Below are 19,864 nucleotides of genomic sequence, written 5' to 3' on the forward strand. Positions count from 1 at the left end.
AGCATGGCTCTCTGCTTCAATGGCAGGGGAGGAAGTCTGATACTTCAAGCATATTCAGCATAGCTCTCTGCTTCAACGGCAGGGGAGGAAGTCTTCAAGCATATCCAGCATAGCTCTCTGCTTCAACGGCAGGGGAGAAAGTCTTCAAGCATATCCAGCATAGCTCTCTGCTTCAACGGTGGGGGGAATGAGGAAAAGTAGATCTATATACAGACAACTAACAAGGATTGAATTACATAGTCTGGGTAAACAAATGAGCATGGGTGTGGCTTGCTTGTTGCGGCGGTTGCTGCCCCTAGTTAATTGAGCTAGATATTTCACTTAGATGCAGCTCTAGCACTGCTCTCTGCATTAATGGTGGGGGTGGAGGGGTAATAGAACCAAAAGGTTACTAAGAGCCAAAAGAAACAGACAAGTATGAAAAAAAAAAAGTGTGAAGCTTGCTGGGCAGACTGGATGGGCCGTTTGGTCTTCTTCTGTCGTCATTTCATCATTTCTATGGAAATTGACCTTTTTTTAAATTGTATTTATTTCTTTAAATATTTTATATTCCATTTTGGGGGTCATTCTCTAACGCTATCGCTCGCAAAAAGTCCCTTTTCATATGCGATAGCTAGCTCGGGGCGGAGTCAGCCCCGGAAGAGGAGGAGTCGGGATGGCACTAGGGGCCAATGCTGTGGACACATCGCTGGCGGCGAAAGGTAAGATTCCTTATTGCCGCCAGTTTCGCGCCGAATAACTACACCTATTAGTATTCAGCGCAAAAGCCGGCAGCGATTGCACCGCAGAGGTGCGATCACTGCCGGCTATCGCAGGATTGCCCCCCGCTTTGCCCCCCCCCCCCCCGCCCCCTGTTACCGCCGGATTCTCTGCGACCTTAGAGAATTCAGGCCTATAATGTACTCAGGAATAGCATATACTGTTCAATATCTCCAAAAAGGATGCATTTTTTAATTCAGCCAAATGTTCAGAGGAAAAGCTAAAAAGAACCTCTCTACCTGTCAGGCTGAAAAGCAAAAGCGAAAAGGAAATCTTTAAGCTTCTTTCTAAATGTCAAATATTCATGTTCCTCCCAGAGTTCCAGGAGTAAAGCCTTCCATGAAGCACTCCCGCAGTAGATATAGATAATGCTCTTGTTCATGTCTCTGCTAAACGAAATTTGTTAAATGGCAGTAGCGCTAATGCTTTCCCTGAGAATCGTAAAGATCGAGCAGCAGAATACGGTGAGAAAAAAGATTCACCAAATAACTGGGCACTTAGTCTGTGTATGTACAGCCTTAAAAGCCAAAGGTAGGACCTCAGCCTTAATCCTAAGGCCCACTGGGAGCCAATGCAAGACTCGCAGTACTGGTGTAACGTGCGCCAGTCTGGGGGGTGGGGGTCCCTGACACCCATCGTGCGGCAGAATTTTTTACAAGTTAAAGCACTAGGTATACCTCTGCATTTAAAGTATGAAAGGTAAAGGCATACCTAGGTAAAATGAATTTACAATAATCCATACCATTTAGTACTAACACCTGAAGCACGGTGCAGAAATCAGCAGGCTGCTGGAGACAGTGCAGGTACTGCAAAAGATGCAGCTCACGGAAACTTTGGCAGTCTTGCAACTGCCCGTGCCTGTGCACGAAGCATAAGATCAGAGGCTAACGCATCCCCAGTTCTGAGCTTTCTCCAGGCATCAGACAGAGCCAACCGGCCAAGCCATACCACCTCTGTTTTGCTCAGATTCAGTGTCGATCCGTTGCCAATTTTCCATAGAAAAGGAAATTCAAAAACAAGAGGACATGAGATAAAGCTGCAGGGAGAAAAGTACAAAAGAAGCGCATGAAAATACAGGGGTTTTTCGAAAAGATGGGACCCGATTTTGAAATATACTGCTTTGAAATTGGGGCCATCATTTTGAAACCTCCTGTACCTCTTTACTGAGAGGGCAGTAGATGCTAGGAATATGCATTTCTTTGCAAGTGAAAAGAAACAAATACAAGAAAACACTTAACAAACACAACAAAAAAAATATCCTGCTGAAATTCCAAAATATTTTTTTTTTTGTTTCAGGAAAGTGTGCATTATTTGGAAATAGCACACACTATATCTGAACAGCAAGCAGTATTTCCAGAAGTAAATAAAAGAAAAAAAACCAATAGAAACTGCCCCCCTCCCTAATAAAATGAAGTTCAGCTGGAAAACCCCTGAAATGAAACAAAATGAAAGAGTTTGTCCTGCACGCCTCTAGCAGAGGACTGGGATGACCTGCCAGGAAAGGTTGGGGTAGCTAAAGCCATGACAGAATCTAAACATGCTGGAGACAAGCACAGACACTGCTGGTTTGCTTAGAGGGTCAAATAGAGGAGACTACCAGCTGAAGGGCAGAGGGCGGTGGTGCAGATCCATTAGGCACGGTGAGGCTAGGGTTATTACCCCTAATATCAGAATGATAGTTGCATTCGTTTTCCAAGAAGGCCAGGGTTACTTGCATAGAGTGGCACTGGTTATTATCCTGACATCAATGAGGAAGAGGTGGTTGCAAGTTTCTGAATTATTACAAAGTTTGGTGGTAACATGGGGAGGGTGCTTGAGTGTTGCATTAAATACAGAACTTGTACAGGAGCAGGATTAGTCTCTTGGGGTTCAGGTGTCCCCTGGTGGACCGATCAGACGGTGGTGGGCCTGCCCCATTAAAGGTGCAGGCTAGCTGCCAGAAGAGAAGCGGTTGCTGGAGTGCATTGGGAGGAGGAGGAGGAGGAGGAGGACGTCTGCGTTTCATTGCAGATGCAGCTGGCACATCCCTGAAAGGAACCTCCTCTTGATTCCCACATTCGGCAGCTCCCAGACTGCTTATTTGGCTACAGTCCTCCCCCTGCACTAAGGTGACAAGGCCTGGTGGAAGGAAGCCTGCACTGTAACAAATATTAACTTACTTGGAACAGTAACCGGGTCAACCATGACAGGTCCATGCCTCACCATCACAATTCAATCAATCGTGAATACCCAGAGACAGAATCTGAGTGGAGATCAAATAAGGCCACAGCTTTATTGAATAATAAATACTCTTGCAAAAAAAAAGTCTAAACTGTGTCTTAAACCTTGTAATAACAGACTAAACTAAGACTATGTGGGGGTAGAATGACCTGACCCACTCATCCCACCCTGGCCCACCCCAGGTAAGCAAGGCATGGGTTGCTGTAGTGAATATGTAGGGTTGGGCAATCCAGTCAGCCTGCCCCATGCTAGAAAGGCTGTTGGCTCTTCAGGCCTGCAACTTGATTAGAATAAGAGTCACTGCCCTGCCACCAAACTGTTTTCTATCTTCCAGGTAGAAGATGACTCCGGCCAGTCTAGTGGGTCTTACATTGAAAACACTCCCCAACCATAAATATTCCTTCTTGGCCCCACTCTCAAGTTTGGGTATCCACCCAACTGTGGCAACAGCATTAAAATAAATTAAACATTGAACAAGCTCTACATGCTGTGAGAACATATTTGAAGTTAGCAAGTAGCTCATTTAAAACAAATTGGAGAAATTCTTTTTCACTCAATCCATAATTAAGCTCTGGAATTCATTGCCCGAGGATGTGGTTATGGCAGTTAGTGTAACTGGATTTAAAAAAGGTTTGACTAAGTTCCTAGAAGAGAAGTCCATAAATTGCTATTAATCAATAAGGAATAGAAGCTTGGGATCTATTTAATGTTTTTGTACTTGCCAGGTACTTGTGACCTGGATTGGCCACTGTTGGAAACAGGATGCTGGGCTTGATGGACCCTTAGTCTGACCCAGTATGGCATGTTCTTATGTTCCATAATTGTTTAGTGTCTTCCTGGGCTGGAAGGCTGGCTGATGCAATCAGATGCCCTGATGATGCCCCTGCCACTGTGGAATACCCAGAGCTGGATGAGCTACTGCTGTCAGAGGAAGACCCTGGGGCTAGCCAACAGGCAGTGAGATGAAAGCCAGAGCTGCAGGTAGAGTGCAGGAGGAAGATCACTGGACACCCAGAAGCTTTTGCTGCTGATAAAATAAAACAAATAAATTATTATTTGTTTTAATGCTGTGCCAATCCTGAAAGCCAGATGAAAAGAGAAAGATTTGTATTTTTTGTTTTTTAAGAGCATGTGGGCAGCACTGTGCCTGCACTGAGCAGCAGCCTTGCCTGATCCCTGGGAGGAAGGAGTTAAAAACTGGGCTAGCCACTGCCCCTGCCTTTTATCCTCCCTTCTGGACCCCTGCCCCCAGATGAAAGCCCACCATAAGGTTTCCACACTCCCTCAGAGTGAGGGGGAACCCCGGCTTGCAATTCCATGGGGTTTTAATGAAATCACCCACGATGCCCAAGAGAGGATCGGCCCCGGCATGAACAGGCTGCATGTGCAGTGAAGGGATCTCCCCTCACAGTCAGGGCAGCCCATTGTGCAAGCCGTGCATTTGCACAGGGTGCTGGCCTAGAGGGGGCAAGGGGATGGGAGCCACAGACAAGTGGAGCCAAAGGCCACCTGTTGATCCCAGCCAACTCGGCAGCCCAGAAAAAGTGGTGGCTATGGGCCGCAAAGAAGACAAATCTGAGAGCCCAGCCGGTGAACCCCAACCCGCTGGGCATCTGAGATAAAGAGAAGGCCACCAGCCACAAAGATGATGAAGACTCAAATTCGCCTGCAGACCACAGCACGCAGTTGGCCAACATGAGAGGAGGTTGTGGCTGCGTGGTGGAGGCCACAGGCCATCCTGCGGATTCAAACCCGTCGGGCTACCAGGAAGAAGATTGGGCCAACCAGTGGATCCCAACCCGCTGGACAGCAGAGGTAAAGGTGATGCTGTTTGGGATAGTTGTGGGTGGATCCTTGGGCCAGTGGCAGATGACCACGCCCCCGGGGAAGATCCCGAGAGGGACCACCGGTCAGGCTCAGAGTTAGGAGACAGACACACACTAGTTCTTTTATTAGACAGTATACTGAACCACCAGAGGTGGCAGCAGTGAGCTGGAATGCCCGGCTGGGCTGTAGTCTCTCAGTTACTGGAACAGCGATCCCTGGAGGCTGAGCTGTACAGAAACTGAAATATAGTGAGTAGGCAGGGTATGCAGAGTTCATGTACTGAACCAGATGGTAACACTCACACACTGTCTCACAGAAGGCCAGGAGCTGGAAGGTGTAGGCCCTCGAGGAGCGAGTACCTGTTCCAGGGAAAGCTCAGAGAGAGCGATGGTAACTCACTGAAGTAGTTAAGCAGTGAAGACTTCCAGGCAGAAGGGAATTCAGCAACAAGTCCGGGAACAAAGGCTCTCGAGGAGCGAGTACCGGTTCCAGACTGACCTGAAAAACAAGAAGAGAGCGAGGCCCCCGAGGAGCAGGTACTCCTGGTAAGTCCGAGGAGGCAGAGTAGCTCAGATAGAACAAATCCTTATCCTTGCTAACTCGATGTGTTAGCAAATACTGAGACCTTAAATATCCGTCGCGGGTGACTTCATCTTCGGGGGACGCCCCCGAGGTTCGCACCATTGCCGGTACTTCTGTCGGGGCCGCGCCATGCATGCGCCCCTAGGCCTCTCAGGAACATGGCGGTTTGCAGCGTGGAGCCGATCCGGGGACGCCGGAGGACCTCGGCAAGAGGACGCCGCGGCAGCCAATCTTCCCGCGGGCGAAGAGGGAGGCGCCAACGAGGTGAGGAGGGCGGAGAGATACCTCGGGCACCGATGGACACAACAAAAGGAGAGGCCATGGAGAAGACGATCACAATTAAAAAAGAGCTGGAGGGGCCAGGTATCTGTGTGTCTGTGTGTGAGACAGCATGTGTGTGAGAGAGGAATCGTGTGTGAGAGAGGGAGTCTGCATGTGTGTGTGTGTGTGTGTATATAAGCATGAGACAGCATGTGTGTGAGAGAGGGATCATGTGTGACAGCATGTGTGTGAAAGAGGGAGTGTGCATGTGCAGGGTCCTAGGCAATGACATCACTGCATCACATGGTTGTCACTTGGTTGTTGACTATTAAATCTCTCTCTCATCACGACATGCTCACAACAGACACAAACCGAAAATAAAAGGCCACATTTTTTTATATAGAGGGATTGTTTAATTAATTTTTTATATGCCATTAGCTGTTTCAATAATACACAGAGGTCCAACTTTAATCCAAACCAATTTAAGTTTATTTAATAAGAGAGAGCATCCCAAATACCTACCATACATGCTGCAGCTGCAAACCTCTGCACGTCTCTGCATTTAAAAACTCTGTCCTCTCCTTCTCCTGCGCCTCTGCCGCTTCCGGCAACGTAAGTGATTGCCTAGTTCGCCTAATCCACCCACCGGCCCTGTGTGTGTGTGTGAGTGTTTGTGTGTGTGTGTGTGTGTGTGCATGAAAAGGAGCATGTGTGTGTGCATGTATGTGAGAACAGGAGTATGTGTGTGTGTGTGTGTGTGTAAGGGAGCATGTGTATATGTGAAAGCATGTGTGTGAATGAGGGAGTGCATGTGGGTGTGTGTGTATTTGTGTGTGTGTATATGAGCATGTGTGTGAACAAGGGAATGTATGTGTGTGTCTGTGTGAGAGCATGTATGGGAGCGAGACAGCATGTGTGCAAGCATGTGTGTGTGTGTGTGTGCACTCTAATCCCACTAATCCACAACAAGGTGACTGGAAATCAAAAGTTCCCAGGTATGGAGAGTGTGAATTTTTGTATCCTTATTAGTTTTATTTTTTGGGTGTTGTTTGTTGTGTCTGCTGCTTTGAAATATTTTATTAGTGTTTGGGAAATTTTTTTTAAATTGTATACCAGTTTTTAATTATTGGATCTTCTATTCATCAGCTGTTTGAAAATTATTCTTTTTATTGGTATGTTTTTGCTATTATAATTATATATTTATTATATTTCTTGATTTTATTGATTGATGTTTGAAGAATGGTGATGGTTCTGTTTTTCCATTGTTGCATTGCATAAAGAATCTGGCATCTTGTGGTTTCCAGTTTAATTTTTGCTTGTACATTTCTGTTTATGGTTGCTCTGTGTTATATTTGATGATGGTCTGTTTGTGTTCTGCATGTGTGACTGATGTGCGGTATTCTCTTAATTGGAGTTGTACTGGTGTTTTAGGGCCTGATATAATATTTGAAGTGCTGCCTTTTCATAACTGGGGTTACATAGAAACATAGAAATGATGGCAGAAAAGGACCAAATGGTCCATCCAATCTGCCCAGCAAGCTTATGGTAGTATCTGAATGCAGGCAATTGATGCTATTTTGGTATGGGAGATGTATTATGTTGTAATTGTAATTAACTTTACTCATGGCTTTCTGAGGGTCAACATGCATTACAACAGGCCTAATACCATATGGGTTCCTACAGAAGTGCATGTAAATATAATATAATAGCGATATTTTTACCTCAGAAGACTGAACTTTATTCTTTTTCATGTAAAATCTATCATAAATACATAATTCTCAGCGATGCATGTGGCGAGGGCCAAGGGTGTGTGTGTGTGTGTGTCTGTGTGTCTGTGTGTGTGTGTGTGCACCCAAGGCTATAAGGTTTGCCTATGGCACCCTAGGAGTTCTGGGGAGGGGGGGCAGGGGGTGTCGGTTTTTAAAGTTTACATTGCTGGAGAAAGCTGGATTTTTTTTTTCTAGTGGCCCGGGAGAAAGATTGAATAAATGGGGCGGGGAGGGGTAGGGTCAGCACAGTAATTGTTTGCAGAGGGCAGCAAAAAAAAAGCTAGCACCTGCCTTGCAAGCCACAACAGGTGACGGGGATGGGCCGGCCACTGCGCAGGCACCCAGGTTAGACTCAGCACCACGCACATAAAGAGAACAGCGATAAGAACTGGGTTGAGAGGTTGGGTAAAAGTCACGAACAGAGGAGCTGCTGTTGCTTTAAGTAATGGCAATTTCTATGTTCAATTACCCCCAAATAGAGAACCAGAGAGGAAAGGCAACCGGGCAGAGAAGCCAATTGATCCTTATGGGCTGTCATCTCATGGACAGGCTTAGTAGACCCGGTGGTCCTTCTCTGCAGATATTTTCTCTCTGTCTGTCTACTATGTGACATATTGCATGCCAGTGAATTCCTTATAACAGGGGACTGTAGATTCCCAGCTTGCCTGGATCATAAAACAACCCCATTATATGTACAATGTAGGCTTCATGGGAAATGATCGAGCAAGTGTATTTCTTGTCACTTCTCTTCTCGTGGTTTGTCAGTATTAATGCTGGACCGTGCCGTGCAGAGCAGGCAAGAGAACGTAAAACAGATGAAAATACTTCGTGAATGGGATCCGTCCACCCTACTAGGATTTGCTGCCCTGGTGGAATTATTATCCTCCTAGCAAGTCCTCTCGGCCCTCTGTGCGCTGTGTCAGGATATTCGTTATAGCGGGGCTCCCGCTGTACCGGAGACAGGAGTGTGCCCAGGAGTAAAGGGAAAAAAAAAAAAAAAAGAAGGGAAGGGAAGGGGAGGGACGAAGGGAAGGGAGGAGTGAGGCTCAGCCTAGGCAGGAAAACAGATGGTTGCAGCCGGCCGCGTTCAGTCGGGCAGCGGAGAGGAGCCGGGACCGGAGCTTTGCAGACTTTGGCGGCCGTGCGGGCGCTGCAGCTGCCCTCGCATCCGAGCCCAGCTGATCTCGCCGCGGGGCACCGGCCCAAGGTACAGTGACGGTTGCCTTTCTTTAACCACTTATTCTCGCCTCACTTTTTGCTTGGGGGGGGTGTTCACTGCTGTGCCGTGCATCGGGACGGGGAATCTGGTTGCCCTTTTTTTTACAGTAAAGGGTGATGATTATTCTGGTGCCGAAAGAAGCCGCTCTTGAACGCGAAACCTGCGGTGCGGGGGCTGCGGTAAACAAGACCGGAGCATCCCGCTCTTCCCCCAGGGAGGATCTCGCTTCTCGGGAAGGCGACGGCTGTAGTGCAGAACCCTCCATAAAGAAACGGGGAGGCTCTGGAGTTTTTTCGCTACTCGAGTCCAGAGTCCATGTGCTTTTGCTGGAATAGAGAGGAGGCGATGTAGGTTTTTTTTGTTTTTTTTTTATTTTACTCGCATCCTGAACGCAGACCGGAGGCAGGCAGGGACCTTGCTTCCGACCGCTCCGCCAAGCAGCCCCGTGCCCTGCCGGGAGCTGAAGGCGTCCCGACGGAAGTAGCCCGGCTCCCCGGGAGATGCCGCCGCTGCACCTGAGGGACAGGTGCGCAGCAGCTGCCGAAGACGGGCAACTCGTGCTGGCCTGTGAACCGCGAGCCCCGAAACCTCTGCTGCTGCCTGCACTGCTGGCTCGGGGTTCGAATCCAGACACAACTTTTCCACCAGTCTCGAGCCGATCGTTATAAGCCAAGGCTGGAAACAGCCATCTGCTATTTTTCTATTACAAGATCCTGCGGGTTTTTTTATTGGGGGGGGGGGGGGCGTCTGTATTTTGCTTCAGCTGGCAGTGATTTGTGTTTCTATAAGGCTGCCCTCCCTATAGAATTTAACAGATTTTTATTTTTTTTTTTTAAATCTTACTCAAACACTAGCCCCGATTCTAAACACGAAACCTGTCAAGGAACTTTTCGGGGGAAGTAGAGTGACAGTCTCTCTCTATCTCTGCACCTGCCTTTGCCGCCATCCACTTGCTCCACTCCTGGCCCGGGCAGAGTTGCTGGCGGACCCGGCTGACGCTTGGGGCTTTGGGGAGTCCGTGAAGCTGTGCTGCCTGCTTTCTTGTCCTTACCCGCCTCGGTTTACACACAAACCCCGTGTCTTCGGCGCAGCATTTGGCATCCAGTATGATCGGGGAAAGCGTTCTCCAGCCCAGCACTTAAAGCTGCCTAGGGATCAGTTGGCTGAGGGAGTGGGGAGGGGGTTTAGTGATGTAGGGACTCATCATCCCCTTTCCCCCTGGCAGTGTCTGAATGGCACAGATTTGGCTGTGACCCTCTGTAGATCTACAGCAGGATATCCACTTTAGAACCTCAGTTTGGATTCCCCTCCATACAGAGCTGTTGACTTAGCTTTTTAAATAACTTTAAAAAAAATGTGGCGACATCTTCTTTTGGGACTATTATGAGTTGTGCCAATTGACTGAATCTGCCAACTGATAAGTGCACTTAAAGAACAGATAATGCTGGTGGCCAGATGTTTTATGTCTTTTTCTCAGCCACAAAAGGCAGAAATCCCTAACCAAAAACTGGCTCCAGATGTCTTAAATAAGTGTCAATTAACATAAATTGCAGAGTAATAGTTGAGACTTTGGGTTTAAGTGGGTGGTATATGTGAGAAGAATGTGTTCCGTTAGATATGGATGCAGTGAAGATTTTCATGCCTTAGTGTATGTGTATGTATGTATATGTGTATATATATTTATGTATTTATTATTTATTTATAGTTTTTATATACCGACAACCATTTGCACATATATATATATATATATATATATATATATATATATATATACACATACATACATGTGTGTGTATACACATACATATGTATGTGTGTGTGTGTATATATATATATATATATATATATATATATATATATATATATAAAACAAACCCCTGACTTTAAATATCCCAGTAGAAAAATGATTCACTATGATTCACCCTGAAATGTTTCATTTAACCACCTTCTCTCCCCTGTCTTGTAAAAGCCTCCATCTTCCTATAGTTTAGTTTATTTTTGCATTAATGCACATCTGACAAAGTGGACTGTTCTCAAAAGCTCATACCTCAATAAACTGGTTAGTCTATAAGGTGCCACCCACCTCGTGTCATTCTTGCTACACCAGTCTAAATAGTAATCCGGCTAGCCCTTTGCATAGCTGCGCAAGTTAAGTTTCCTAATGTAAGTCCTGCCATTCACAGCTCAAGTTTCAGCCTCCATGTGCAGCTGGTACACACCTCAGCACATATATTGCAGTTCTGAACCACAAATCTCAAAAACTGGTCTGCAAGTTATGTTAATCAACATTTCATTAAGAAATCTGGAACAAGATTCACTTAGAGATTTCTCCCTTTTATGCCTGGGAAAAGACATAGAACATCTGGCCACCTGAATTACGTGTGTGTGTGTGTGTGTGTGTGTGTGTGTGTGTGTCTGCCTAATTTAGTTGGAGGAATTATTACACTGGGAGCCAGAGCCCCCTATGCCCTGCAGTCTGTTACTTGCTCTCTCCTATCAGATGGATGATTCTTAGACTTTAGCAAGCATGGTACATCTAGATGAGGAATTACTTATCGGACTTATCTAATAAATAGACCAAACCTCATAATTTTTTTTCTTTTATGAACAGAAGTAGATCAACGCTTTTTTATATTCTGTTGTCTTGCATTTATTTAGAATGCAATAAAAACAAAGGTAGTGGATTATAAACTTGCTGAGTATTTTTGGGGAAATGGATAAATGAGATTGATTCATTCATTTTGTTGCTAGAAAGCTTTCAGTAAAATAGCTATTCAGATATGCTGGTGAATAAACATGTTTATTGTTCAAAGATGGAGCAGGGGCTATACGGGAGGCCAAATATGGGCAAAAAAATAGGGTTTAATGAAGCATTTCAGATGTGCCCAGCTCCAAGCTGTGACATGCATTCACTGCCTTGCTTTCCTGTGCCATCTTCTCTTTATTCTTTTTTAGACAGGCAGTCTAACGTCACCTATAGAAAAAGGCAGAGAGATCACAGTGAGCATGTTCGATTCACATTATTATCACAATCTTAAGATTCAGAAGCAAAAAAACACCTGCCCACTCTTCTATGTCTTCTAGACTGCCTTATTTACATAAACTCTGAAACACTTGCCCATGCTCCATAGGAATGAATGGGGGAAAAAAACACTAGTCCTATGCAAAAAAAAAAAAAAGTGTAATCAGATAACTGCCATTGCCTTAGTAAGTTACAGGGTATTAGGAATTGTTGGCATGCAGGGCCAGCATGTGTGCAAATGTAATAATAAAACCCCAACTTGTTTCTGTATACACAATCTTTATTCTGCATCCTTTACTCACTGCTGTCCTCTCCATGAAGAGAGAGCATTTACAGGACAATAGCCACACCCACACTTTCTCTTACACACTCTGGGGCCGATGCAATACAGTGCAGTCAGCTGAGCGCACTGTATAACTAACTCGTAGTCGGAGGCGGGATAAATAGGCACTAATCCCCCTAATGCAATAGGGGGGATCAGCGCCTATTTAATGCGCGTCGGATGCAGAGTGAATGAGAGAGCGCTCATCACATGCAAATGCACGTGAAATGAGCCTATTACTCATTCACTCCGCATGCTAAAAGATAAATGTGCGTCTCAGATGCACATCATTTATCGCTCATCTATTAATGCCTGCCTGGAGCAGGCGTTAATAGCTGAGCGCAGGTAAAAGAAGTACAGAAAAGCAGAAAAAGCTGCTTTTCTGTACTTCTTTTTTTAAAGTAAAACAAATAAAATAAAATAACTTGGCAGACCAGCGCCAGTAAACTCAGTGCGAACATTATTGCATCGGCCCCTCTGTGCCACCCTAGGGCCTGCATTGCATTCGTGGCTTCACAATTACCCAGCATCTTTCTACAGAGGTAGTAAGGCTATAGGCACTGTTTACTGGAGCATTATTTGTCACACACAGGGGCTCCATTAGTATATCATGTACCTTGTATCCCCAGCAGTCATATAGAATAGAAGAAAGGCTACTTTCATTCATTCCACAGCCACAAGCACCCTGTCACCTTCTACAACACCGCCATCTTACCTATAGCCTGGTGTCATCATGCTTTGAAGACCAGGATGCCCTGCACACCTCCCTCATATAGTGCTAAACAAGGATGCATGTGTATTCAGAGGTAGGGATGTGCTGGCCTTGACATTTCCTATTTAGTTTCATTTTCAAAACAAAATGAGAAAATCAAACTAAATTACATGTTTTCCTATTATTTCATTTTGAAGTTCAGCTTGGAGAAGAGACGGCTGAGGGGGGATATGATAGAGGTCTTTAAGATCATGAGAGGTCTTGAACGAGTAGATGTGACTCGGTTATTTACACTTTCGAATAATAGAAGGACTAGGGGGCATTCCATGAAGTTAGCAAGTAGCACATTTAAGACTAATCGGAGAAAATTCTTTTTCACTCAACGCACAATAAAGCTCTGGAATTTGTTGCCAGAGGATGTGGTTAGTGCAGTTAGTGTAGCTGGGTTCAAAAAAGGTTTGGATAAGTTCTTGGAGAAGTCTATTAATGGCTATTAATCAATTATACTTAGGGAATAGCCACTGCTATTAATTGCATCAGTAGCATGGGATCTTCTTAGTGTTTGGGTAATTGCCAGGTTCTTGTGGCCTGGTTTTGGCCTCTGTTGGAAACAGGATGCTGGGCTTGATGGACCCTTGGTCTGACCCAGCATGGCAAGTTCTTATGTTCTTATGATGTCCCCACTGCTGCCATATTACAAGAAAAATAAAGCCCATCTGGTGCAGGTCCAGGTGTCTCCTTCAACCCACCAAAGTCACTGAAATCAAAGGCCTCCAGGGCTACCTACAACTTCCTAAAACATCCCTCCCCCTCCAACCCAGTTCTTTCCCCTATCTGTGGATCTTCTAGGGCCAGAAGTGATCACCGGTCGCTCCTGCCCCACAGCTCCAGTTTTCAAAATGGCCACCGGTCAACCTGAGGCAGATTCCGCCCTAAAACACGACGGCACTGGTCTCGGTCTCAAAGTCTGGAGCTGTGGGGCAGGACTGTAACTGGGAAACCGTTCCTGCCCTTAGATGACCCACCAACGGGGGAAGAACTGGAGGGGGCCTTTGAGTTAATTGGGTTGGGGGAGGGGAGCGTTTGTCATTTTGTTTTGTTTTTCATTATGTTCGGGATATTTCATCGTTTCATTTTGAATAAAGAAAACAAAACGAAATAGAGAAAAACAAAAACAAAATATTTTCACGTACACACCCTTACTCGGAGGTGCCGGCCAATAGACCAATAAGGCATGGAAGCCAAAGAGACTATTGCCACTCTTTTTTTTTTTTTTGCCTTTTCTCTCAAACCACTTTTAGACTCATCAAAGAACATGGGTGCCTAGGCAGCACCGAAAGCCCTGACTCCTTCAAATGTTGAACATACATTACCCTAGCAGAAGCACTAGGTGCAATATACAAAGCCATTCATCATGCACATAGGCTTATTGCCTGGCCAAAAACGGAGATAGTATCATAGTAATGATGGCAGAAAAAGACCAAAATGGTCCATCCAGTCTGCCCAGCAAGCTTCCCAAGGTAGTCACTGCTGCTTCGTGCAGGTTACCCCCATGTTTCTCTTAAGGGAATGTTATGGTTTAGCGGTGTTTGGGTGGATCATTGGGAACTGTGGCAGATGACCACGCCCATGGGGAGGAGCCCCGTGGGGAGCCACAGTACTAGGCTAGACTCGGGATGCACAAACACTGAGTTAGATCTTTTATTATACAGCTTGTAGTATACCACCAGAGGTGGCAGTAGTGAGGTGATCCAGAGATAGCAGTCCAGGGACCCTCGGCAGAGGGTCCCTGGACTGCTATCTCTGGATCACCATCTCTGCATCCACCACCCTTCTCAGTAAAGAAATATTTCCTGATGTTGGTTCTGAGTCTTCCTCCCTGGAGTTTCAAATCGTGACCCCTTAGTTCTACTGAATTGTTTCCAATGGATGAGCAGGCACACCTGATATTCGGCTGTCATTTGCCTCCTGGAGGCCAAAACAGCCAAGGGTGAATCATTCCCTTCAATTCTGCATAGTGCATGACTTCTTTATTTTTTTCAGGAGCTGAGAATATCCTGGGCACTATAGTAAATACAACAGGCCCTGTCTTCAAAGGTTTCAAAGTTAAGCACATTTATTTATGGCGTCTTCATTATTTTTTTCCTGTCCGCTTTCGTTCTTTTCACAAGCTGCTTCTTAATTTTTGGGCCCGTGGTTTCAAGTCTAATTTAATCTAATCTGAATGTTTTGACTAGCCGTAATGAGGTGACGGTGGTGTCCGTAAGCACAGACACCCTCCAAAGGTTTAATGGAATTCCCAAGGCAATGCAAGCAACATGACAAACAGCCAGTGGCCTGGGAGAGCCCAGGTGGTCTAGTGTTTCAGATAATGAGCTGGGACCCTGGAGATCTGCCTACAAATTGTGCTTCTGCCACTGACATTTGTTGTGACTTTGGACAAATCGCTTTATCCACATCCCCTCTGGTACCCATTTAGCATGCAAGCTCTCTGGAGCAGGGCGTTCATTGTGCTTGCATAGGTTATTAGAAGTGCTGAAATGTTGGAAGGCTATCTTTCAGTTGGCCCCAGTGATGTAAAGTCAAATTATCTTTTCTATAAAAACATTAGTTCTCTCTTCTTACTTGCCTTTGGATGAATTTGTTCTTCCGAGGTGGTGGTATAGGAAAAGAAGGCACGCTGTTGTCCATGGGGAACTGCAAGTTATCCAACGCCTGGAACTCTATCCAGACTCATTACACACACTCTTATTGATTTCATGGATATTTATTTTGACATTTCTGTGGCACCACATCTTTTATGCCCATTCAGTTTAGACTTCCTGGTTTATGACGCTTGATCGCAGCTGGCCTAGCCCTGCATTAAAATTAAGAATATGATATTCTTTCTTTGGTGCCAAAGTTAAAAGTGAAAATCTATTAATAAAATAAAAAATAATTCCAGCCTGGATCAGAGTACATTCCTGTGAAAGGAATCTGAGCTAGGGATACTTTTTTATTATTTATTTATTAAATTTCCAAAGATAAGCCAAGAAAACACTTGTAACGGAAAAATCATTGAGACTTGGTAAAACAGAAAAAAATATATAAGTAACACTAAGTAGGTTATAAACAGCAATAAACCATTTTTATCAAAACCAGAGTCTCAATAAATTTAAAAGGGGGAAAAATGGAGGGTACAAGATGAAAAGAAGCGGTTACACAAAGCATTACATTAAAAAAAAAAAAAAACCCAAGCAGAGGCATTAAACACTGAAAATAAAAATGTAAAGCTGATCACAAAGGTAAGGAAGTCAGACAGGGAGGGCATCCAGATATGATCTCAGCTGCGCAGGATCAAAATATACAAACTTCGAACTCAAATGAGTAAAAACACATTTGCAAGGGTATGGAAGAATAAAGTGAGCTCCGAGTAATAACCTCTTGGCGCATCACAATACGTTTTTTTTTTTCTTTCTTTCTTTTCTGCGTAGCACACGCAGGGTTGCCAACCGGCTCCGGATTTTCAGGACAGGTTGATCCAGTCCTGGTTTTACTCCCCTGCACACAGGCACTTATAGAGGTAGATCTTTAAAAAGTACGCGCGCGCGTACTTTTGTTCGTGCAACCGGCGCGAACAAAAGCACGCCGGATTTTATAAGATACGCGTGTGGATATCATAAAAACCTGACTGGCTGTGGGGTGCACCAGGAGGGGCTTGGGAAGCCCAGCTTTAGAATCTCAACAAACTTAAAAGCCCAGTTACCCTGGTAACCACACACCCCCTCAGTAGCTTAACCAATATTATTTTTAAAAATGTGTACTTTGTGGTTAGAATCTTATTAATCAGCAAGATCCTCCATATAATATCCACCCTGAACAGTAAGTACATTTTTTTACCTTTTGAATGTGTTTAAAACACCTTTCCTTTAAAATGACTTGTTTTTCTGTCCAGAATCCTTGTCCTTAAACGATCATTTGTAAAGTGCCATCAAGACACAGCACTGTTTGTTAAGCCTTCTTCCTTGATGTTTTAAGAAATTGAAATAAACTGAGATATAGCATGGCCACAGATTTGGTTGTAAATCTGGCAGTGCAGTTTTGTTAAATCAGCAACATTAACTAATTTCCTGATTGGGACTGTGGCATTTGCTGGGTAAAAGGATCATTAAACATATAGAGACATTCCATGTGTACTACATGGTCTTTGGGCCTTGACAAATGACAAAATTACAGGTTGCGGGAGAATGTAAATATCATTCTTTGCAAATCTGTCCCTTGGCAGGAAAGAAATGTTCTCCTCAAAGCAATGAGGCATTCATTATATTCTTTTCACATCAAGGAAGAATGCCGGAGACTGCTTTACATACTTGTACATATCTTGATGTTCCTTGCATTGCTGTGGTGCTAAGATTCGCACTAGTTTTGTGGAACGAGTACCCCACCAGTGCATTGCAAAAAAATGAAAAAGGAAATGCTATTGTTGCGATTAAGTCCTCCCGTACTCTGGCATGGAAGATTAGGCCCCTCTCCCTGTGGTTCGCTTATTAGCGGGCTGGCCGTTAGTCAACCTGCGCACATTTAGATAAAGAATCTTACCACATTATAAAGGAACAGCTTCAGTTTTTTGACACTGAGACACATAAATTATTTCAACCCTTGATTTCCCAGCCTGCTTACCTGGGTGGGGAAGGATGAGTTTCAGGGAGGAAGAAACAGGGTACCATTCGCTCTAGAAGGAGAGTTTCTGGGGCCTTTGGCCTAGCTCAGGGATGTATTCAAAGCTATAAATAGGCAGAACTTTTTCTGAGGAAAAAAAATAGTGTTTTAGTAATGGAAGAAATCAGCGAATAGGGAAAATTATGCATGAGTCAAACAGTCAGTATTTAGCATGGTAGCTGAAATGGCCAACTATTTTGTAGAATACATAGGTAAGGTGACTGTTTTTTCTGAAGGAGTCCTGAGTTAAGGAAACCAGCGTTACATCCCACTGCTGATCCTTGTGACCCTGGGCAAGTCATTTTTCCCTCTGTTGCCTCAATACAAACTTAATTGTAAGCCCTCTAGGGCTAGGAAAATGGCTACAGTACCTGAGTGTAATCTGCTTTGAAGGGCCTGGAAGCAGAATAAAAAAAATAAATAAAGCATAGAAATAAAGGCAAATAGGTAGTCGGAGTAATGCTTTGTGTAACCGCTCCTTTTCATCTTGTACCCCCGTCCATTGGTGTCTCTCACAGCGGGATGTGCTGCTGCGCACTCACACAGGCATCCCAGTATCTACCAACAGACAGATGCCACTTTGTGGCCCTGAGAGCGAATCATCACACGACGCAACAGCCACACTTAGTGCCAGACCCAAAACGCGCGTTTATTGGATTTCAGCAAGAGCCAGGAGTGGGAGAGGCTTAAGGAAGGGAGTTGACCCATGGATAATTGCAAATGGATCTTCTCCACGCTGCAGTCCAATAAAGGTTGCTGGTGCCGGCTGGGGCTGGAAGCCCCAAAGCAGCAAGAGGAAAACAGCTGAGCAGAAAATATATATATTTTTACAACTCTGGAAAATTGTTCCTTTGCTCCATACGACCCTTGAGCGCACGGATGTGACAGGTGTCTGTGATATAACTCTTCCATTTTGATCGGACTGTGCAAAACTACAGTAGTGAAGACATCAGACTGGTGGGCCCGCAGCCACACATTGCAAAACAATGGAAAGAAGGAAGAAATGTTCTTTAACTTTGAAATGTTTTTCCTTTCCAAACAGTAATGATTTAACCCAGGCCAGGCACGGAGAATTAATCCCCACTGAAGAGGGCTTTACAAAATGAGGCTGGAAGCTGCCTTGCTTTTGCCCGCAAAAACCCATGAAGGCACTGAGCCCACAACAAAAGGTTTTTCTTCTGGGATTAAAATGCAACTGAGCCATTTTTCTTCAGCAACTCGATTCTGGCTGGGGTCTAGAGAAGGACAATGACTTTCCGTTGCCATTTTGGCATGGTGCTGCCAGAAGTGACTTGTGGTTTTCTGTGTGAATCGGTAGCTCTAGCTCTGACATTTTGCACGATTGCACACGTTATTAAAACTAGACAGGGAACCAAAATGTTGGTCCTGTGATCCTGGCTAATGGGTTTCTGGAATAATTATCCTGGTGCAGCATGCCTGCATCCTGCTGTTTGTGGTATGGCTGTTCTGAGAAATCCAGGATTTAATTTTACCAGGTAAAAGAATGCAGTGTGCAAGTTATGTCCTAATGACGTGTTTATGCCTTGCATTATTTCTGTTTTTTTAATTTAAAAACCCCTTGAAATGGCAGTCTATTTTGTGGGATTTTAATACAATTTCTGAATATCTACTAATTTTAAAGAGACTCTTAAATGGTTAGCTAAACAGGGAAGTGTTTCTGGTACCGTTTCGTTCACACAAATATAATTTGTGACCGACTGGCAACGTACCACCAAATATGCAACATCTATTTAAGAAGTCAACTACGATCTTTCAGAGTGTGAGCACCAAACCATCGCATGTGGAATGAGGTGACAAAGGAACAAGAGAAAAAAAAATAAACAATGACTACAGTGACCAAGGATCACCTTTATTAGGATCTTGCTGTTTTGGTCATAGGAAGATAACAATACTTGACCTGCACGTGAGAGGAAAGTGGGAGAAATACTGAAAGTGCTGCAGGATTGTTTTCTCAGGAAGAAGTAAAGAGAGACACTCTGGCAGGAGGCAGAATACTAGGGCTACTGCCACTTAGCACTTCTATAGTGCTCCTTGATGTGTGTGTATAAGAGAAAGTCCTTGCTGAGAATAAAAGGCCCGAGTTTCCACTCTTCCAGAGTCTGGTGTGATATTACCTCTATTTTTTTTTTTCTGCAGTCTGTGTGTGTGAAGTGATTTGTGTTTGGGTGCAGATGTTGTTGAGATTTACTTATTTGTTTGTTTTTATATATCGACATTCACCGACATCACCCTGGGTATCACATCGGTTTACATGATGTATGTGAGATAGTGTGATTAAAGGCCACACTATTTTATAATACAAAACATGGAGAAATTACATCGAGGTGAGGTTTTGTTACCAATACATACATATAATGTACATACATAGAATATACATTTAGTGTGCTTATAGGTCTCACTATTTTATAGAGTAATTACAGTGAGGTACAGTATCGTTACATATATATAATAC

General features: G+C 44.5%; 1 protein-coding gene across 5 annotated transcripts in view; it reads left to right on the forward strand.

Moving 5' to 3' along the window:
• The first annotated feature begins 8,473 nt into the window (after window positions 1-8,473).
• Window positions 8,474-19,864, forward strand: part of SULF2 (sulfatase 2) — a 371,939-nt gene continuing 360,548 nt past the window's right edge. For 4 of the 5 annotated variants that reach the window (XM_029611055.1, XM_029611054.1, XM_029611059.1 and 1 more), the window contains exon 1: window positions 8,474-8,625. The gene's annotated coding sequence lies outside the window, so the exon portion shown is untranslated. The remainder of the gene's footprint in view (window positions 8,626-19,864) is intronic. The other variant, XM_029611057.1, reaches the window with a different exon arrangement.

This window comes from Rhinatrema bivittatum, chromosome 8 (genome assembly GCF_901001135.1).
Source record: "Rhinatrema bivittatum chromosome 8, aRhiBiv1.1, whole genome shotgun sequence".
Lineage (NCBI taxonomy): Eukaryota > Metazoa > Chordata > Amphibia > Gymnophiona > Rhinatrematidae > Rhinatrema > Rhinatrema bivittatum.